We start from the raw sequence: 20,600 nt of genomic DNA on the forward strand, positions 1-20,600 counted from the left end.
GCAAGCTGAAGGTTTTGCCATGGCCCTTACAGTCTCCAGATCTAAACATCAAAAATCTCTGAATAAACCTAAAAATAGCAGAATATGCAAGACAGCCCAAGAATCTCACAGAACTAGAAGCCTTTTGCAAGAAGAATGGGCAAAAAAACCATAGTAGAATTGAAAGACTCTTAGCTCCTACAAAAAGAGTTTACAAGTTGTGATACTTGCCAAAGGGGGTTTCAGTATGTACTGCAGTAACTATGCAGGGTGTCCAAACTTTTGTATCGAGCCATATATATATATATATATATATATATATATATATATATATATATGTGTATGTGTATGTACATATATATAGACATAAAGGGATATTTTGACATTTGGAATGAGGATTTGTTTAGTTCCTTACCTTAAACAATTTGGATAGAATGGATAAATAGGCCTTCAGCTGCTGAATTACTTGCTGATATTATATGACTGGATAGTCCTGCTGTTGCCACCCGCTGGCAAACATAGAAAACCCCCGCAAGGTAAGGAAGCATATCCTCTATCGTGAGAGCCTAAGGTTTAGGTTATAGTTTACTTTTGAAACTTCCAAATTTTTTTCTAATGATGTCATTATTTCTACAATGCTACCTATGGAGCTGCTAGCAGGCTATTACTTACCCTGCATTGTTTCAAAAAAACAAAACCCTGATCTTAAATATCGAACTAACTAATTTATCAACTTTTAAGGTGCTTAACTGTAAATTTTCAGCTCAGCTTCTGTCTCTTTCCATGTTTGGAGGGCAAGAAAAGAAAAATGATACGTAGAGCAGTAACACTTACCCAAAATAAAAGAAGTGTTTCAGAACTTTTTGATGTTGTTTTGTCATCCTTGTGGATGGTCATGATCTGTAAAGAAGAGAAGATCAGACATATACATCAGAGCACAGAGGAGCAGACTGAAGCTTCCACTGAAGAGCTCATGCTTTCAGTATCTTATTTTTGTGGATTTTGGAGGTTTTAGCTGTTTACCAAAGTGTACCCAACATTTCAACCAAAAAACAACATGGTGGATATTTTAGAACTTTCTTATACCAGTGGTTTTTAGATGTGTTTAAGGCCAAGAAAACAAATCAATCACTTAAGGCTACAGCTTCTCTCCACCTGATTTGGAATTCCTGGCAGTGTGGGGAAAGCTTTGAAACACCACTTTGACCCTCTATACAGGTTTTTTGAGTATTTTTAAATATCAGTCGTTTTTTCTTTTCTTGTTTGTTTCAGGGAGTCTGAGAATAATTGTTCTGGTGGTTTTAGTGCAGCGGTTACAGTGTCATAATCTGGCTCGGGACCAAACAAGAGTTGTGAATTGAAAGAAGTTTATTTTTAGTGACTATTGTACCCTGCAGGGCTCATCCTGAACGAACATGAATTTTGTTACTAAGGGAAAAGGGTAAATGGCGTTAGGAGTTAGCACATGCTGACGGAGTTTGACGCATGCAGCTATCACTATGATGATAATGGCATGTGTCTCCCCCTTTTGGTTGTAGAGGCAGCCTCCCCCCTGGGACTGAGAACAGCATGTTAAGTTTTATCTGGTTTGCACGGACCCATTTGTATGCTGGTGGCTGTCTTGGCTTCAAAACTCTGAAACAGTAGAATTTTACTTTCACTCCCAGGATGTTGTACAGGGCAGCTAGAGGTGAAATGGGTGCCTCGATCTGGGCTAGGCAACCGGCTTCTTCATTACCGTCTTTCAATTTTCAATTCAATTCAATTTTATTTATATAGCGCCAAATCATAACAGAGGTTATCTCAGGGCACTTTTCATGTAGAGCACGTCTAGACCTTACTCTTTATAATTATATCTACAGAGAACCCAACATTCCCACGCGATTAAGCACTTGGCGACGGCGGCAAGGAAAAACTCCCTTTTAACAGGTAGAAACCTTGAACAGAACCCGGCTCATGGTGAGCGGCCCAACCAGCTGGGTTGAGAGAAAGAGGGAGAGGGGGGCATCGCACAGTAGATGTATAACATAAAGATGTGTAACAATAATGACACTAATAATAAAACAAATAATTATCATAATAGGGTGAATAATAGTACTAATAAAACTTAATATAATAGATGATAACCATAATATTTGAAGTAGTGGGTGTTGAGCAGGATCATGGGGGCAGTAGGTAGTTTGCAGTCACAGATCCAGACTCTGCAGCACCAGGGGCAGAAATACCTGCAGAAAGCGACAGGAGGTGAGGGGAGAGACGAGAAAGCAAAAAAATGGGAGAGAGAAGAAGTCAAGTTAGTAACGAGCATTGATGCCATATGAATGCATGCAGATGAAGAGGAGGAGAGAGGAGCTTGGTGCATAATGGGAAGTCACCTGGCAGTCTAGGCCTATTAGCAGCATAACTAGGGGATGGTTCAAGACAAACCTGAGCCAGCCCTAACTGTAAGCTTTATCAAAAAGGAAGGTTTTAAGCATACTCTGAAATGTGGAGGGGGTGTTCGCATCTTGGAACCAAACTGGAAGATGGTTCCACAGTAGAGGAGCCTGATAACTGAAGGCTCTGCCTCCAATTCTTGGAAACTCTAGGAACCACAAGCAAGCCTGCATTCTGGGAGCACAGTGTTCTACTTGGGTAAGTTACTATGAGTTCTTAACATATGATGGTGCCAGACCATTCAGGGCTTTGGAGGTGTGGAGGAGGATTTTAAATTCTATTTCGGATTTTACAGGAAGCCAATGCAGACAAGTTAACAGGACAAATATAATCTCTTTTCCTAGTTCCTGTCAGTACACACTCCGCAACATTCTGGACCAGCTGGAGAGTATTTAAAGATTTGTTGGGACAGTCTGATAATAAGGAATTACAATAATCCAACCTAGAGGTAACAAAAGCATGTACTAGTTTTTCTGCGTCTTTTTTAGAAAGGATATGCCTGATTTTTGCAATGTTACGTAGGTGAAAAAAGGCAGAGAACTCTGAGATTACTAACAGTGGTGCTGGAGGCCAGGACAAAGCCATACAGAGTAACTTTATCATTAGATCAGGTGTTTCTGAGGTGTTGCAGGCCAAGCAGAATAACTTCAGTTTTGTCCATGTTTAACAGCTGAAAGTTGCTGGTCATCCAAGTCTTTGTTGGGGCCGGAGGTTCGAGAATGACCCTCGACTTTCTTTCAGTACACGGTTCATCACAAGTTGGTAGCAAGTCAGAAAGAATTTTGAGTGTATGATACTCTTGTTCCTGGAGTTTCTCATGCCATTTTCCTTCCTTGTGGGAAAGTGAGATGAAACTGTGACAAGCGTACAGTGCTGTGAAAAAGTATTTGCTCCCTTCCGGATTTCTTCTGTTTTTGCATCTTTGTCACACTTAAAATATTTCAGATCATCAAAGAACATTTAATTTAAGACAAATATGTGAGTGAACAGAAAATGCAGCTTTTAAATGATCAATCCATTAATTGAAGGTAAAGAGTTATTCAAAACTTATATCACCCATGTGAAAAAGTAATTGCCCCCTGAACCTAATAACTTTTTCTTGAGCCATTCAGAAGTGGACTTACTGGTGTGTTTCAGATCATTGTCCTAGTGCATATCCCGAGTGTGCTTGAGCTTGACCTCACAAACTGATGGCCAGACATTCTCCTTCAGGATTGTTTGGTAGAGAGCAGAATTCATGGTCCCATCAATTACGGCAAGTCGTCCGGGTCCCGACGCAGCAGAGCAGCCCCAGACCATCACACTACCACCTCCATGCTTGACTGTTGGTATGATGTCTTTATTGCAGAATTCTGTGTTAGTTTTACGCCAGATGTAACGGGACCCACACTTTCATAAAAAGTTCCACTTTTGACTCGTCAGTCCACAGAATAATTTCCCAAAATTTTTGGGGGTCATCAAGATGTTTTTTGGCAAATATGAGATGAGCCTTTGTGTTCTTTTTGGTCAGTATTGGTTTTTGCCTTGGAACCCTCCCATGGATGCCATTTTTGCCCAGTGTCTCTCTTATTGTGGAATCATGAACACTGACCTTAACTGAGGCAAGTGAGACCTGCAGTTCTTTAAATGTTCGTCTGGGTTCTTTTGTGACCTCCTGGATGAGTCGTTGATGCGATCTTGGAGTAATTTTGGTAGGCCGGCCACTCCTGGGAAGGCTCACCACTGTTCCAAATTTCCTCCATTTGTAGATAATGGCTCTCACCGTGGTTCTCTAGAGTCCCAAAGCCTTAAAAATGGCTTTTTAACCCTTTACAGACTGCTAGATGTCAATTACTTTGTTTCTCATCTGTTCTTGAATTTCTTCGGATCATGGCATCATGTGCTGCTTTTTGAGATCTTTAAGGCTACTTCGCTTTGTCAGACAGGTTCTATTTAAGTGATTTCGAAATTCAACAGGTCTGGCAGTAATCAGGCCTGGGCGTGGCTTGTGAAATTGAACTCAGCTTTCAAAAAAATGTGGTTAATCGGTTGATTTATTAAGGGGGGGCAATTATTTTTTCACATAGGACCAGGTAGGGTTGGATAGCTTTTTTCCCTTAATAAAACAAATCATAATTTAAAAACTGCATTCTGTATTTACTCAGGTTATCTTTGTCTAATATTAAAATTAGTTTTATGATCTGAAACATATAAGTGTGACAAATATGCAAAAAAAGGAGAAATCAGGAAGGGGGCACATACTTTTTCACAGCACTGTAACTGGAATTTGAGCAGATCACCAGCTCCACCATAACCAGCTTGGTGGCTTGTGGGAGCATGATAAGTACTGCAGCGATCTACATGTACCGACTCATCTTGGGGCCTAGTTGGTAGTGGTTCAGCTTGTCAACATAGTGGTAGAACCAAACAATACCAACTCCAACCCAGAGCTGATTTTCATGGTGGAATGAACAGCCATCCACATAAACCTTTGAGAGCTCCTGGCAAACGCTCTTATCATAGCAATGATGGTTGGAAGCAACAGAGTGGTGACAAGAAGGGATGGGGAGCTCGGTTGGTCCTCACAGTCGAAATGCTGACATTAGGCCAGGCCCTGGCCCAAGGCCATTTTGTGGTTCTGGGTGTACTTGACCTTGATGTTGTAGCCTTGCAGCAGCATCATCCAGGAGGTAGAACTTCATCTCAACAGCAGCGGCATCACTCATCGCTTTGTTGAAGAAGATGTGTACTCAGCTGGGGAGTTTGAGTACCCAAACAGGCAATGATTCCAGAGCTGGCGGTTGCCAAAAGAGAAGGCCAGCTTGTACTGGTCGGCTGGGTCGACCCTCATGGTCCAGAAACCATTGGCCACATCCACAGTTGAAAGGAAACGTGATCCAAGTGGATCATGGGCCAGCAAGAAAGATGGACCTAATTGTTCAGTGGGTGGAAGTTCTTTATGAGGCGGCATTTCCTGGTCAGTTTTAACACCGGCCAGATCGATGAGTTGTAGGTCGAGTTGAATTCCAAAATTATCTGTTTCTCCAGCAGCGGGTCAAGGATATCTTAGATGGACTTGTAGGCAGCAAAGGTTGGTGGTACTTTTGGGTCAGTGGGAATGCGCACATTGTGGAGGTCGGTGACACCGCAGTCAAGGGAGTCCTTTGAGAAGATCAGCTGGAAGTCACGGAATAGCTTCTGAAACACGTCTCTCTGGTCCTCCGTCATTAGAGCATCTGTTTTTGTTAGCTGTTGATTGACCTCGGACTTAAAGCTGGGGTATGGTTCCAGTGGTGGGGAATGGGCTACATTACCACCTGAGATTGTGTCTCCTGGCTGAGTCACGAGGGTGTACACGACCATGTCACCCTCCGTGCCCAGGGTGGCGCTGTAGATCACTTTGTTCTGTAGCAACTCAATGATGACCATTTTGGCTGGGAAATTTGAAGAGGACATTGTCTAAGCTGTCATCTCTGGGTAGGGACAGGGGCAGCTCTATGAAAGCAACTGTCAGCTCGAAGTTTTGGAAAGAGCTGTGTAAAGAGAGGGCGTATACACCAGTCGCCTGAGGAGGAGTTTGCGGAGATTCTACAGAATGGAGGCAGTGACTTTGCTGCATGAAGGCTGGAGGCCGGTCATGCTGGTACAGGCCATTGTAAAGGGTCTTGACTGACAGCAGACTTCTCAGACTAGAGCACTAGTAGCGTGTCGCGGCTTGAGATGTCATTGAGGTGTACGCCTCCGACCACACTTGGGCTGTACAGTGCTGGGTTAAAACAAGCGAGCAAAGGAAAGACCTGCGATCATGGAAAGAGTTTTGACGGCCAGCCTGTGGCCGCTGTGGGCTCGTAGACGCATAGAAGGATCAGAGCCAGACTCAGGCTCTGGAAGAGGCATGATCATCGTTAGGGGCCCTGAGACTCTTGGATGATGCCAACTTCTTTGTCTGGGACCGGCAGATTGATGTCAAGACCAAGCAGCTTCGGGGTCTCAATCACCATAACTGCGTGAGCCTGCGACACAAACTTAACTTGGTAGCTGTCTTGCAGCAGGATGAGCTAAATGGAAAATGTACTGCACCTATATATACAACTAAAAGCACTTTGCATTACATGCCACATTCACCCTTTCACATAGCGCTTTTTTCCATACATACAGCACTTTCTACCCACTCACACACAGATGATACAGTTCAGTATCTTGCCCAAGGGCACTTCGACATGCAGACTGGGGGGGCCAGGGATCAAACCACCGACCTTCCAGTTACTGGACGACCCGCTCTACCCCCTCCTCTACCACAGTTGCCCCAGCTGTGCCACATGTTTTACAGATTGCAGCTGGGACTTGCAATGACATAGAAGAACTAATTGACCAGGCATGTGCAGAATGGTGCGCATGGTGCGCACAGTTGGGTGGTTGATATAGGCAGCCAATTCCTGTATCTTACTATCACAGGTGCTAACAGTGTAGCCATTAAGGTTACGTAGGTCATTTACGGAGAGGTTAATGAGGCCAGTGACTGCATTCTGCAGGTGGGGGTCATCTGACTTCTGGGAGGCTCTAGCTCCTGTCACACAGGGGCCTTGGATATTCATTTTACTTACTTAGCAAGACACAACACCCAGTGGTTTTCATAACTTGCTGTGATAAGGTAAGCTGCTATGCTGTTGATTCAAATGCTGAGGCTTTAACCTGTGGCTTAGAAGGTAACACTACAGATTGTAAGTATTATATTAATTACTCTGCTGCAACCTATCCTATTCGGATGTTAATGAGGTGGGACAGCGGCTCAGCACCTCTGTGTGTAAGTAACAGTTAGGATGTGTTAGTGTGTTAGGATCTAGGAATCAAAATAACATGCCAAACTTGCTATTTAAACAATAAACTACTAACCACAAGCACACACTGAAGAAATCCAACAACCACAATTGTATACATGCTTGGCAAATTGCAAGAAAAATGTGTTCTGATTTTTTAAAATTATTTTCATTACTCTAGATTGCATGTCCTGGCCTGCAGCACCACCTTTAGGAATTTTGGAGTACTCTTTGATCAGGATATGTCCTTCAACAAACTTCAAGGACCGCCTTTTTGCACCTACTTAACATTGTAAAAATCAGGCACATCCTTTCTCAAAAACATGCAGAAATACTAGTACATGCTTTTGTTACTATTAGGCTGGATAATTGTAGTTCCTTATTTTCCAGCTGTCCCAACAATTAAATACTCTCCAGCTGATCCAGAATGCTCCAGCGCGAGTACTGACAGGAACTAGGAAAAGAGATCATATTTCTCCCGTGTTAGCTTCTCTGCATTGGCTTCCTGTAAAATCCAGAATAGAATTCAAAATCCTCCTCCACACCTCCAAAGCCCTTAATGGTCAGGCACCATCATATGTTAAGAACTCATAGTAATTTACCCCAGTAGAACACTGTGCTCCCAGAATGCAGGCTTGCTTGTGGTTCCTAGAGTTTCCAAGAATTGGAGGGAGAGCCTTCAGCTATCAGGCTCCTCTTCTGTGGAACCATCTTCCAATTTGGTTCCCGAGGCAGACACCATCTCCACGTTTAAAAGTATGCTTAAACCTTCCTTTTTGATAAAGCTTACAGTTAAGGCTGGCTCAGACTTGGCTTGAACCGCCCCCTAGGTATGCTGCTATAGGGCTAGACTGCTGGGGGACCTCCCATGATGCACCAAGCTCCTCTCTCCTCCTCTTCCTCTCCATCTGTATGCAGTCATATCCCATCAATGCTCGTTACAAACTTGACTCCTCTCTCCTTTCGTTTTCTGCAGGTATTTCTGCAGCTGGTGCTGCAGACTCTGGCTCTATGTCTGCAAACTACCTACTGCCCCTATGATCCTGCTCAGCACCCACTACTTCAATTATTATGATTATCATTATTATTATTATATTTGGTCTTATTAGTATTAACCCTGGGGATTATTGTGAGTCTTGTCCAGTGAGAGGCCAGAATTTGAAGTCAAACCAAACTTCACACATAGGTGAAAATTCCATGAAACCCTGAGTCAGGCCTCTGACTTGTTCCAAGTACATGGCATGATCTCCCAACACTGGTGATCCACACAGGAACACCTTACCAAAGGTCCACCTGGGACCTCTATGATTGACTCCATTTACTGGAAGAGAGGGTGAGGTTATTTGCAAAGACCCTTAAAGGCCCTGTTCAGACCAGGCATTAATGTCTTGGGTGATCAGATCACAAGTGGACAGCTTTAAGCATGTTGGTTCACACCTGGCATTAAAATGTGTCTCCACATGAATCTTGAGTGACCACTTGTGATTGGATCTCACATCTCCACTCTAAATGCAAATAAACACCTACATTATTTCACTTTGCAAAGACCAAATGCGTTGTTGTTTTTAGCCAGTCTGACTATGACAGACAGTCCATTGTCAATGTGTTTGTGTGTATGAGAGAGAGACAGAGAGTGCAGCAAGAAGGGGCTGAGTGAATAATGAACTCCGCACAGCTCTACAATGAAATAAGATTTTACTGATTTGAAATAGTAAGAAAAAAAATTGAAAATATGTTGTGGTCAATGTTGATATTGAAGCAGGCCGCCACAAATAAATCAGTGTATAGGAAACACTATGAGAAGTGTAATAATATTTTTGGTTCGTTATGAAACTGTGGCAGATCATTGTGGCCCAGGACACATTTACATTCACACTCTTAAAAGAATGTGGCCTTATGCGGCCCATGTGATCGGATCACCCCAGACGCATGTTAATGCCAGGTATGAATAGAGCCAAAGACCCTGGGACAGAATCCATCTACTCCTCTACTAAGAGCTCTAGAGGCCATCCTAAACCTCCTACTCCCTATAACCACCCCAGGATCACTACACACCCTGTGCACCTGTCTCCTGTTCAGCTAAGATGTACATTCTCAGAACACTTTCTCACTTCAGTAACAAAACAACATGGTATTATACTGTTAGTTAGTAGCAGTAATAATAGCAACAACAATAGTTAGTACAATTATAATATTAGTGAAAATGATAGATGGCTCAAAGTTATTATTCAGTATTATAAATATATAGATATAGATAGATAGTCAAAGACGCTCATGTAATTGTGTTGACAGAAACATGGTATCAGAATGATCTACTCTCTACCACTCTAGAATTACTCTCATCCAGAATATAACGAAGACATGGTGCCTTCTATAAAATAGAAGAACATACGTAACATAAACGAACATCTTGGTGTGGTATACAAGAGATCTTTGCAGTCAGATCTCACCAGTAAAACGGTAAACCCCAGATTTGGTGAAGATTAGATCAAACCCTGGGCATAAATGATAGGGATCTATACCTCTGTTATTACCCTTGTTATTTTATACACCTGCAATAGATTCTCCTTATTTTGACAGAAGAAGACATGTTTGAAACTCTCCATTCAGAAATCACCTATTTCCGGGCCTCGGGAAATATGGTTCCAACTGGAGATCTGAATGGAAGAACAGGAATTTAACCTGATGTCATTGACCCACAAAGCAACAACCATGTGTTTGGTCAGTCTCCCCTCTTTACCACACCAACCATTAACCATTGAAACAGTCTTGACTCCAAAATAAATCAAAGTGGCAGGGAAGTAGTGCATCTCTGTTGGGCCTTAGGCCTATACATAGTTAATGGTAGGTTCAGGGGTGACTCTTTAGGGAGATTCACATACTCCTCAACCCTGGGATCTAGCATAGTAGACTATGCATTCACTGACATGGACCTCTCCATTATCAGTGCATTCACTGTCAAACAGCAATCCCCCCTTTCAGACCACAACCAAATAAATGTGTTCTTTAAACTCTCAGGTCAAATTTATGACCAAAACAAAGGAGCCCAGTAAGCTGTATAAATTAAATCCTACTTACAGATGGGCCCCAGACAGTGACGACAAATTCATCATGGCCTTAAACTCACCTGATCTGATGAATGACATAAGAATGTATGACAAAAATCAATATGTCCCTACCAGAGAATGTGTAAATAAGGCCACTGATGATATCAATATGATATTTCATATGGCAGCTGTTCAAGCTGACCGTATGAAACAATAAAGGAAGCCTGTTAAACGGCAAAACGTTAACAAATGATTTGATCAAGAATACAAGACGATCAGAGAAGACCGTAGAAAAACATCTAATGAAAAGTATTGCCAACAAAACAACCCAGCCTTACGGATCAGGTACAAGTAAATAAAATTAAATAAATATAAATAATAAATTAAATAAAAATAAAAGTACAATTAGGAACAAAAAACATAATTATACCCACATGAAATTCTGAGATATTGAGACTGCCATTAACCAAAATCAATTCTGGGATATGTGGAACAACTTCAACACAAAACAACATGTACACCAAACAAAAACTGGCAAGATATTTGCATTTTTTATTGATTTAAAAAAAAGCTTTTAACTCCATTGGCATCTATTAGAGACTTCTACAGTGTGGTATCAAGGGACAAAATATATGATCTAATAAAATCAATTTATTTGGAAAATAGGTATGCTGTTAAAATTGGAGACAAACAAAGTGAATTCTTCACCCAGAGAAGTGGTCTTTGTCAGGGTTGCAATTTAAGTCTGACATTATTCAATGTATATAAATGAACTCAGTTGGATGTGCTCTGGCCTCTCCGTCCTAGATAGAGCAGTGAAGTTATTGTTTTATGCTGATGAACTTGATCTACCATCTCCTACTGAACAAGGACTACAGCAACAGCTGGACATAGTAGAAAAGTACTGACTGAACTGGGCCCTAGCAGTAAATATGGAGAAAAGTAATTCATGATTTTTCAAAAATGCCCCAGATATAAGAAAAACAAATACCAGTTGACCATAAATAATTAAATCACCGAACAAAGTATAAGCTATACCTACCTTGGTATAACCATAACAGCACCAGGAAGTTTCAACTTCCAAATTTCAATGAGCTAAATGAAATCTCAAAATTAAAAAAAAGTAAAAGCCTTGCTGCCCATTATATATCAACACACGAATGACCGACCTAGACACACACACACACACACACATATGCATATTATTATAGCATATGTAAAAATAAAATTAATATATACATGTATATCGGTCTTGGTGTTATTTTTTTTGTTATTTTTTTGGGTTGGGTGTACAGCATTGATGCTTCGGCAACATTTTTTTTAAAAACTTTAATGCCAATAAAGCACATTTGAATTTGAATTTGAGAAAGAGACAGTTGAGACAAGACAAAAAAAAAGAAGTGTTTTGATAAATATATATATATATATATATATATATATATATATATATATATATATATATATATTTATCATATCACTTGTCATATTTCTTCCAGTAATTTCTCAGATCTATTTAACGGCCAATCTTAGCAGGTTAAGCACAGCAGCAGCTAATTTAATAATGTCAGTAAATTCTGGAAGAATCCCTTTGATTTAGGTGTACCAATTAATAAGAAACTGAAACACTGACAGCTGTCACTGTTGCTGACCAGCACATTAAAAAAAAAAATTGTAAGCATTGCTAAATGGCACACTTACTTACTTCCTTATGTAAGAAATGTAGATTTGCTGTTGGCAGAAAATCACTGCCATTAGGGTCAAAGCCTTTAAATAATCACGAGAGACTTGAAAATGTAAAACAGCAATCTTTATTAAATAAATAGGTAATTCATAAAAAAGGGAGGAACCCAACAAGGGAAGATCAACCACATGCACCAGGACAATCTATAGTCTCTAATAAATTATAAACACCACTGCAAACCCACACACAAGGCTAGACTCTTACTTTATGGCAAACCATTCTAAGAGGCACAGCACCCTCTTCTGGAAGCACTGCATCCCTCCGATTGGCACTGCAATTAACACATGCACTAAGGGAAAACATACATTTGCCCCGCCAGCTTAATTACATTACCTCCAGCACTATTCCCTTCCCCAAACTATTAAAACATAGACACAGATTTAGACATAAAAGTTCATACAAATGGTTTTAAAAGTTCACTAACTTGCAAACTGCCTTTTCCAAATGACTGATGATGTCCAAATCTTCAAACATCACTGAACCACTGGGGTGAGCAGGTAGGGGTTCGAACAGTTCCAACATTTGGTGCCATCCCATAAACCACAAAATAAAAGGGACATGAAGAAAGCAGTCACGTTTTTGATACCCTAGACAAATAACAGTGAGATTGGCAGTAATATATCATTGAGAGTACTGGTGGAAAGAAAAGATCAAAAGTGTGGGAACATTTCAACCTGTTATCCCAAAATAAGGTAAATAAAATTGTTTGTCTGAAGTGAATGTTTTTAGCCATGTTTTATTCTACATTGTCATTTATTCAAACACTGAAGAACTTAATCCTTATCAGGTTGTGCATATGTTTAAGTGAATAATATCTATATATTCACTATTGTCATTTACATTTATTTTATTGCAAGGTTCGGTGTTTGCCATGCACTCATGAGGTGTCTTATAATAATAACAACACCTCATCAATGTTGAGACACTTTTGTGCCAAGCACGAACATTCAGCAACACCGCAAACCAGGTGCAATAGTCAGGATACTCATCCTCTCGGTAAGTGTTATTCTTATAATGTTTTTCCTGATCTATTATTAATATAATTGCTTAATCTACATATGTAAATATCCATAATAGCACTAACACTAAGTCATTAATGCTATACACTACAGCAACAGCTTGATAAGGCCTTACTGGAAATGATTGTCAAGGATGTGCAGACATTGTCAATAGTAGAAAATGAAAGATTCGGAGCCTTTGTTAATCAACTGGATCCTCCATACACCATCCATTGTAGGAAGGCCTTAAACGCTATGATGGAGAAAAAAAACAAGGCCAACAAAGAGAAGGCAATGTCTCAGATGAAGGATGTCTCAGCAGTCAGCTTAACAGCTGATATGTGGACATCCATTAACATGGATGAGTACCTTGCTGTGACATGCAACTTCATTGTGGAAGAGATGAAGTTTTTTGGGGGATAAAAAAATTCCCTCAAACTCACAAGGAAGCTCACCTAGTAGAGGATAAGGATACCCTGATGGCAGCTTAGGGACTTAGAGGCAAAGTGAGGAGCCTGGTAACTGAATGTGCAGCAAATATTAGCCTGTGCAAACATACTAAACCTGCGACCCGCTTTGCCAATGTTCTCAATCTAGTGGTGAAAACGTCACTTGGCAAAACAGCAGAGCTTGATGACTATCACCTTCGCAAATTAGTAGGGCATTTTAAATCAAGCACCATAGTCAAGGAAAAACTTGCAAAAATCCAGAACAAAATGGGAAAGCCACAGAATAAGCTCATACAAGAAGTCAACACATGCTGGAAAAGCATGTTTACAAAGGATTTATCACCAGAGGGAGACACTGGGACTACATTAAATGTTGATCTCATTCCCCTCTCTGCTGAGGAGTATGAAGTAATTTACTAGTGTCTTCGAGTGCTCGGGCCTTTCCGCCAAGCCACTGAGGATGACCTTGTCAAACATTATACAGCCAGACAGTGTGTAGTAGTCAGGGATGCTATTGGAAACGAACTTACCAATAATGTGAAAACAAATGTAGATGAAAATGATCTACAATAGAGAAAATAACTACCTTGTCCTTATCCTTGTAACACTACTACACCCAAGGTTTGAGGAAGTGTTGTTCTGTAGTGCGAGTTGTTCACAGGCTATTATTAAAGACTGACTTGGAAATGTGCAAACCTTGTACCACCTCCATCAATGCAGTCAGTAGCACCAGCAATGCCGGTGACCTCAGGACTACTGCGGGAAGCTAATCTCTGGGGCCAGGTTGACAGTTATGTACAGTAACAAAAACAACTGTCAAATGCAACAGCATAAGTGTGTTAGCATAGTGCCTTTGCCGAAGTCCAGATGTACTTTTTGCATTTATCCTCTTTTATTGAAAGAAAATATATCTAGTTAAAGTACCACTAAAAAATTTTGTGTTTGTCTAGATATCTACATTTGGCAAGACCAGAGGACCCATTAAAGTATTGGATGACTCACAAGCCTGTATATTCCCAATTATCTCAAATGGCTATGCAATATCTATGCACTCCAGCATCTTCAGTGCCATGCAAAAGAATCTTTTCCAAGGCTGAAGAAGTAGTCAACCAGTGAAGAAATTGCCTGAAGCGCAGCATTGTAAACAAATTCTGTTTAAAAAAAAAAACCTTAATTGAAAACATAAATACACTTCCGCAACCACAAAAAAGCCCATGGTCACAAACACACCCCCCAAATCCTCTCGCATTTCATGATTGTACAACACACTACCTTATTGTTTAATTTTATTGCAGGTAAATAAAAGGGAAAGTTTACATGATATTGTACATTGTACAGCACTTACAAATGATCACCTCTAGTGTAACACTATAATGAATTGACAATCATTATCAGAATATCCAAAACAACATCCTTGTTTTAACTTTACATTAATTGTCAGGGTTTTTCGAAGATTGTTTATTTGGCATTTTATGCCTTTTTTTGATAGTGGAGAGAGACAAGAAAAGTGGGGGAATGGCATGCAGCAGACATTCCAGCCAGCCAGGAACCAAACCAGAAAGTGGCTGCTTAGGGCACTTAAACCCATGTGGCATGTGCCCTACCCACATGACTACTGGGTCATCCATTGCTCAGCTTTTGTAACACATATAGAAAGTGAATAAACAAGTTATGCACTGACTGCACTCTCTGTAATGAGTGCTATCATTTCTGCAAATCACTAGATCTTGCTAAGCCTTCTTTTATCAAAGCTTCGACTCTTTTTCCTTCACAATCAGGAAGAAATGTCAGAAGCATCATGGGGCTTCATCTTCCCATCCCTATCTATGCTCCTAACACAGGAACCACTAACCTGTCTTACTGTCTTTGTCCCTGAGAGCCGTAAAAAGCTGCGAACGCCACCCTCCCTCCCACGGAGTGTCGCATTGCAGTGACTGAATGCTCTCCTTAACAACCTCGAACTGTCCTCCTTTTGTCTCTTGTTGACCGCCCCCCTCAGGCTTAACCAAACACACCTGTTCCCAATACAGAGTCTCTCCCTCCTGTAATCAATCCCTCCTATACCCACTCCAGTCTTCAGTAAGTCCTGCCCATCAGTCACATCACATTTATTTACTGACATTATTAAATTATAAATGATTAAAACCGTCTGTTGAATATGTCAGAGAAATTACCTTTACTGGACCTTGTGGTTACTAAAACACCTCATACCCATATGTTGCAGTTACCAACCAATGACATAGCCAAATTACATGCCCATAACATAACTGATGACATTGTCAAAACTATGCTGTGACATAGTGGGCACATCATACAGGAGCCATCCAAATACCAGCAACAAAATTAGCCTTCTCATTAGCAGGCTACCTGGTTGACCTTAGAGAACCGAAGTCATGATGTCACATCGAGGCTAGTCTCTGTTCCACTAGCTTCTGCAACTCAGTATAGTCGCTCAATCAGCATTTCTTTCAACAGTCTTTCGGAAAGATTCAAGCCTGTTTCCATATTCTTTGACAAATCCAGCTCCACTAAAGCAGTTTTTATAAGAAACTGAAATCATCATGATTTCAACAAAGTTAGACAATGATTACTTTGGGAGCCAAGGAAAAAAAACTACAGCTCACATGAAGAAACTACAAGCGTGGCAGCATGGGTATTTACATCATAGTCCATATCCATAAAACCACCACTGCTCTCTTCTATGATAGTTTTTTTTCATAGTTTCACAGACAGGTGAACATGTGAACTAGACATGCCACAGGGTTATGTGTAATAACCTTACTTTTTACTTTGTGACAAATTAATAACTAAACAATATTCAGCTCTATCTCTGTATTTGCTGCCAATCTCACCTTTTGCTACTGCCCTAGCAGGCTCCCCCACAGCAGCACGCTGGCTGCTGTCCTCCTCCTTCTCTCCTGCATCTCTCTCTTCATTAGCTACAGCTATCCCTTCCTGACCCTCTCTTGCTGCTTCAGCTGCCACAACAGCGCTGGTTGTAGCCTGGAAATATGAAACAAGTTAATTGGATAACTAATCACACTGGTCAGATTTTTCAGCTTTCCCACGTGTGTTTTCTTAAGCTTCTTGATAGTTTCTCTGTTTTGCTAAGACCTCAGGTCAGACTGTCTTTGCGCCTGCTCAGGATGACCCCTTTTGAGTGTTTGAAAATATTTTTCCATATTCATCTGGATATTGAGGGAGCAAACATACAGTGTCAGAGTAAAATAAATAAAATTATCTATTCACTTGCAAGAGCAGTTGATATTGACTACCAACTATGCCAGCTGACAACAACGATCCCTCCTACCACGCATGATTAGGTTTTGATTCAGAGTGTGCACGAAGGAACTGTCCATTCACAGATGAGTCCGTTGTCAATGTGTTTGTGAGACATGGGACACAATGCATGCCCCCACCCGGGCCTTGGCCATGTTCATCACCCCCCCCCATGGCAGGTCTAGTGAGAGAAGATAAAAGACTTTCCCCATCTCCCTTCTCTACCACAAAAGGACAGCTTTCTCTCAGCCAAAAGAAAAAGAAAAAGAAAAGAAAAAAGAGAAAAAATTACAGTACTCAGTACTCTATGGACCTTTAATCAGTAACAAAAGGTTGTCAAATTTTGCATAATTCGGTGATTTAAAGAGCTATTGGTTACAAACACACAGTAAAATGTAATAATCTTCCTGTCAAACTAATGCTGAGCAGAGAGCACCTTCCTGGTCTTTAGTAGTTTCTTTTTTATTATAAAGAACATGTGGGACATGTAGCTTCATATGAACATTAACTTTTAGGTTTTATTATGTTATATTGTATTTTTGCAGTTTTTTTTTACTATTAGTAATACCCATTTCTCAGAACTGAGTTCACTCTTCAGAACCCTTTAAACAGTCAACACAGCAGCAGTCACTGTGGACGAAACTGTTGATCACTTTGCTTTGACACAAAATGCATTCAAAGACCCCATCTTTCAAAATTCATAAAGATTTTTCTCACTCAAACTCAGCCACCACCAATCGTCTCGGGATTCCCACTTCTTTTTACACGTTGACATAATATTGTAAAAACTGTTACATTTAAATCCTAAACCTAAAACGTAACAAAACATGAATGTAAATTAGACACACATTTGTTACATTCTGCTACATCTGTATCTAAGAAAAAATAAATGAAAATAGAGAAGACCAACCACAGCTGATTTCCATTTTAACAGAGCACCTACCCAGCTGATGAATCTTTTCAATTTCCTGCCATGTGTGTAATGTAAGAGGGGTAATCTCTGGAATGAGTTTTTTTCAGTAAACATGGACCCAGAAAGACACAGAGAGACCTCATAGAGGGCCCTTAGCCCCACAGAGGAACACTTCTCCTCATGGAGGTGGACAGTTTATGATTAGATGTCCCTCTCGAACACAGTGAATGCTGGATGTCTGGACACATCTTCAGAAGATTGTCAGGATGAACCTGGCTGCAAAAAGCTTCTTGCCCTAGTGGACTGAAGAAGGTGTGGTGAAGATGAGAACTTCTGGCCAAATGCAGAAGACATGTTGCATTACTGGCATTACTTTAGGAAAATCAGTAATGCCAGTAATAATTCCTTTCTGTAGCACAATCCATGCAATAAAAAGTGCTCTTCTTGTTGTTGTAATGGAATCTTGGTTTATGCAAGAATAAAATAAAATAAATCAGAGCTACTTTACAGACAGTAATGATCTATATTGTAATGCTTCTTCTTGTTTGTGTGTTTTAGGTCAGTGTGTTCTGAGTGACAAAGTTTTCCAGTTGGAAGATTCTGTTCCTAGAGTTGATCCTGAGATGTGGATCAAGTGTTTTGTTGCATTAGTGCATTTTGGATGTGAGATTACATGTTGTGCTGCTCTGCGAGTCGGCAAAGAGAAGTGTGTGAAGAGTTTAAAAAAGGGAACTCAGGATAAAGAAATAATAAACTCTATAATAATAATAAACTTTATTTCTATAGCAACTTTTTAAAAAACGTTACAAGGTGCTTTACAAAATACAGCACCATACAATATGGGTGCAAAAATAGCAAAAGATTTACAAGAACATCATACATAAAAACAGGGATTTCAAGAGGTGAGAAATATAAAAAGAAAGATAAAAAGAAAAACATTAAAACATTTGAAAAGTCTTTATAAATATATAACAAATGCCAATCTGTACAGGTGGATTTTTAAAAGCTTTTTAAACTGAGGCACTGACTCCACTGTTCTGATAGTGGGGGGGAGTTTGTTCCACAGTGCTGGAGCTAAAACAGTAAAAGCAGGGTCCCCCTTTGTTTTAGGCCTGGACTGTGGAACTTTTAACATTTGATTCGCTGATCTGAGAGGTTTAGGTGCAGAATAGTTGGTTAAGAGTTCTTAGATTCACAGCGGAGCCAGACCATGTAGTAGACGCTGAAAGACTAGTCCATGCTTTTGTTACTTCTAGGCTGGATTATTGTAATTCCTTATTATCAGGCTGTCCCAACAAATCTTTAAATACTCTCCAGCTGATCCAGAATGCTGCAGGGTGGGTACTGACAGGAACTAGGAGAAGAGATCACATTTCTCCTGTGACAGCTTCTCCGCATTGGCTCCCTGTAAAATCCAGAATAGAATTCAAAATCCTCCTCCTCACCTACAAAGCCCTTAATGGTCAGGTACCATCATATCTGAAAGAGCTCATAGTACCCTATTTCCCCAGGAGATCACTGTGCTCCTGGAATGCAGACTTGTGGTTCTGAAAGTCTCCAAAGGTAGAATAGGAGGCAGAACCTTCAGTTATCAGGCTCCTCTACTGTGGAACCATTTTCCAGTTTTGGTCTGGGATGCAAACACCCTCTCCACATTTAAAAGTATGCTTAAAACCTTCCCTTTTGATAAATCTTACAGTTAGGGCTGGCTCAGGCTTGTCTTGAACCACCCCCTAGTTATGCTGCTATAGGCCTAGACTGCTGGGTGACTTCCCATTATGCACCAAGCTCCTCTCTCCTCCTCTTCCTCTACATCTGCATGCATTCATATGGCATCAATGCTCGTTACTAACTTGACTTCTTCTCTCTCCCATAGTTTTGTGCTTTCTCGTCTCTCTCCTCTCTCTTCCTGTCGCTTTCTGCAGGTATTTCTACCCCTGGTGCTGTAGAGTCTGGATCTGTGACTGCAAACCACCTACTGCCCCCATGATCCTGCTCAACACCCACTGCTTCAAATATTATGGTTATCATCTATTATTATTAATTATAATAATTTCGATAATTATTATTTAGTTGTATTAGTACTATTATTCACCCTATTATGATAATTATCAGTTTTATTATTCATGTCATTATTGTTACACATCTTTATGTTATACGTCTACTGTGCTATGTCCCCCCCCCACTTCTCTCTCTCTCTCTCTCTCAACCTAGATGGTTGGAGCAGACAGTGTCCCACCATGAGCCAGGTTCTGTTCCAGGTTTCTAACTGTTAAAAGGGAGTTTTTCCTTGCCACTGTTGCCAAGTTCTTGCTCATGTGGGAATGTTGGGTTTCTGTAAATATAACTATAAAGAGTATGGTCTAGACCTGCTCTACATGAAAAGTGCCCTGACATAACCTCTGTTATGATTTGGCGCTATATAAATAAAATTGAATTGAATTGAATTAACTTGAAAGTAATCAATAGAACACTGGGGTGCCAGTGTAATTCAGCCAGGACGATGCGTTCCCTCCGTCAAGTGTTTGTGAGAAGTCTTGCAGCTGCATTTTGCATCAACTGTAACAAGGCAACTGCTCCATTGTTAAAGGCAACTAAATAGTGAGTTGCAGTAGTCTAGGTGAGAGGAAATGAGGGTGTGGATAAATTGTTTTGCTATTCTTTTGGGGAGCATTGGTTTGACTTTGGCAATATTTCTAATTTGTAAATAGCAGGATTGGACTTTTAATGTGCTGGTTGAAGTTGAGTTACCGATCAAGAACAACAAAAACAAGTTTCTAGCTGAGTGCTTTGTATTGGTTGTAATTGGTCAAAGGTGTTAGAAATATGATCAGGACCAATAACCAGGACTTCAGTCTTATTTGTGTTCAGTTGCAGGAAGTTGAAAGCCATCCAGTCTTTAATGGCAGCAAGGCAGCAATGCAGAGAAACTTGATTGTTACAGTTTTCAAGTGGGTGTCGT

Source organism: Xiphias gladius, chromosome 23 (assembly GCF_016859285.1).
Source record: "Xiphias gladius isolate SHS-SW01 ecotype Sanya breed wild chromosome 23, ASM1685928v1, whole genome shotgun sequence".
In the NCBI taxonomy this organism is placed as follows: Eukaryota; Metazoa; Chordata; class Actinopteri; order Istiophoriformes; family Xiphiidae; genus Xiphias; species Xiphias gladius.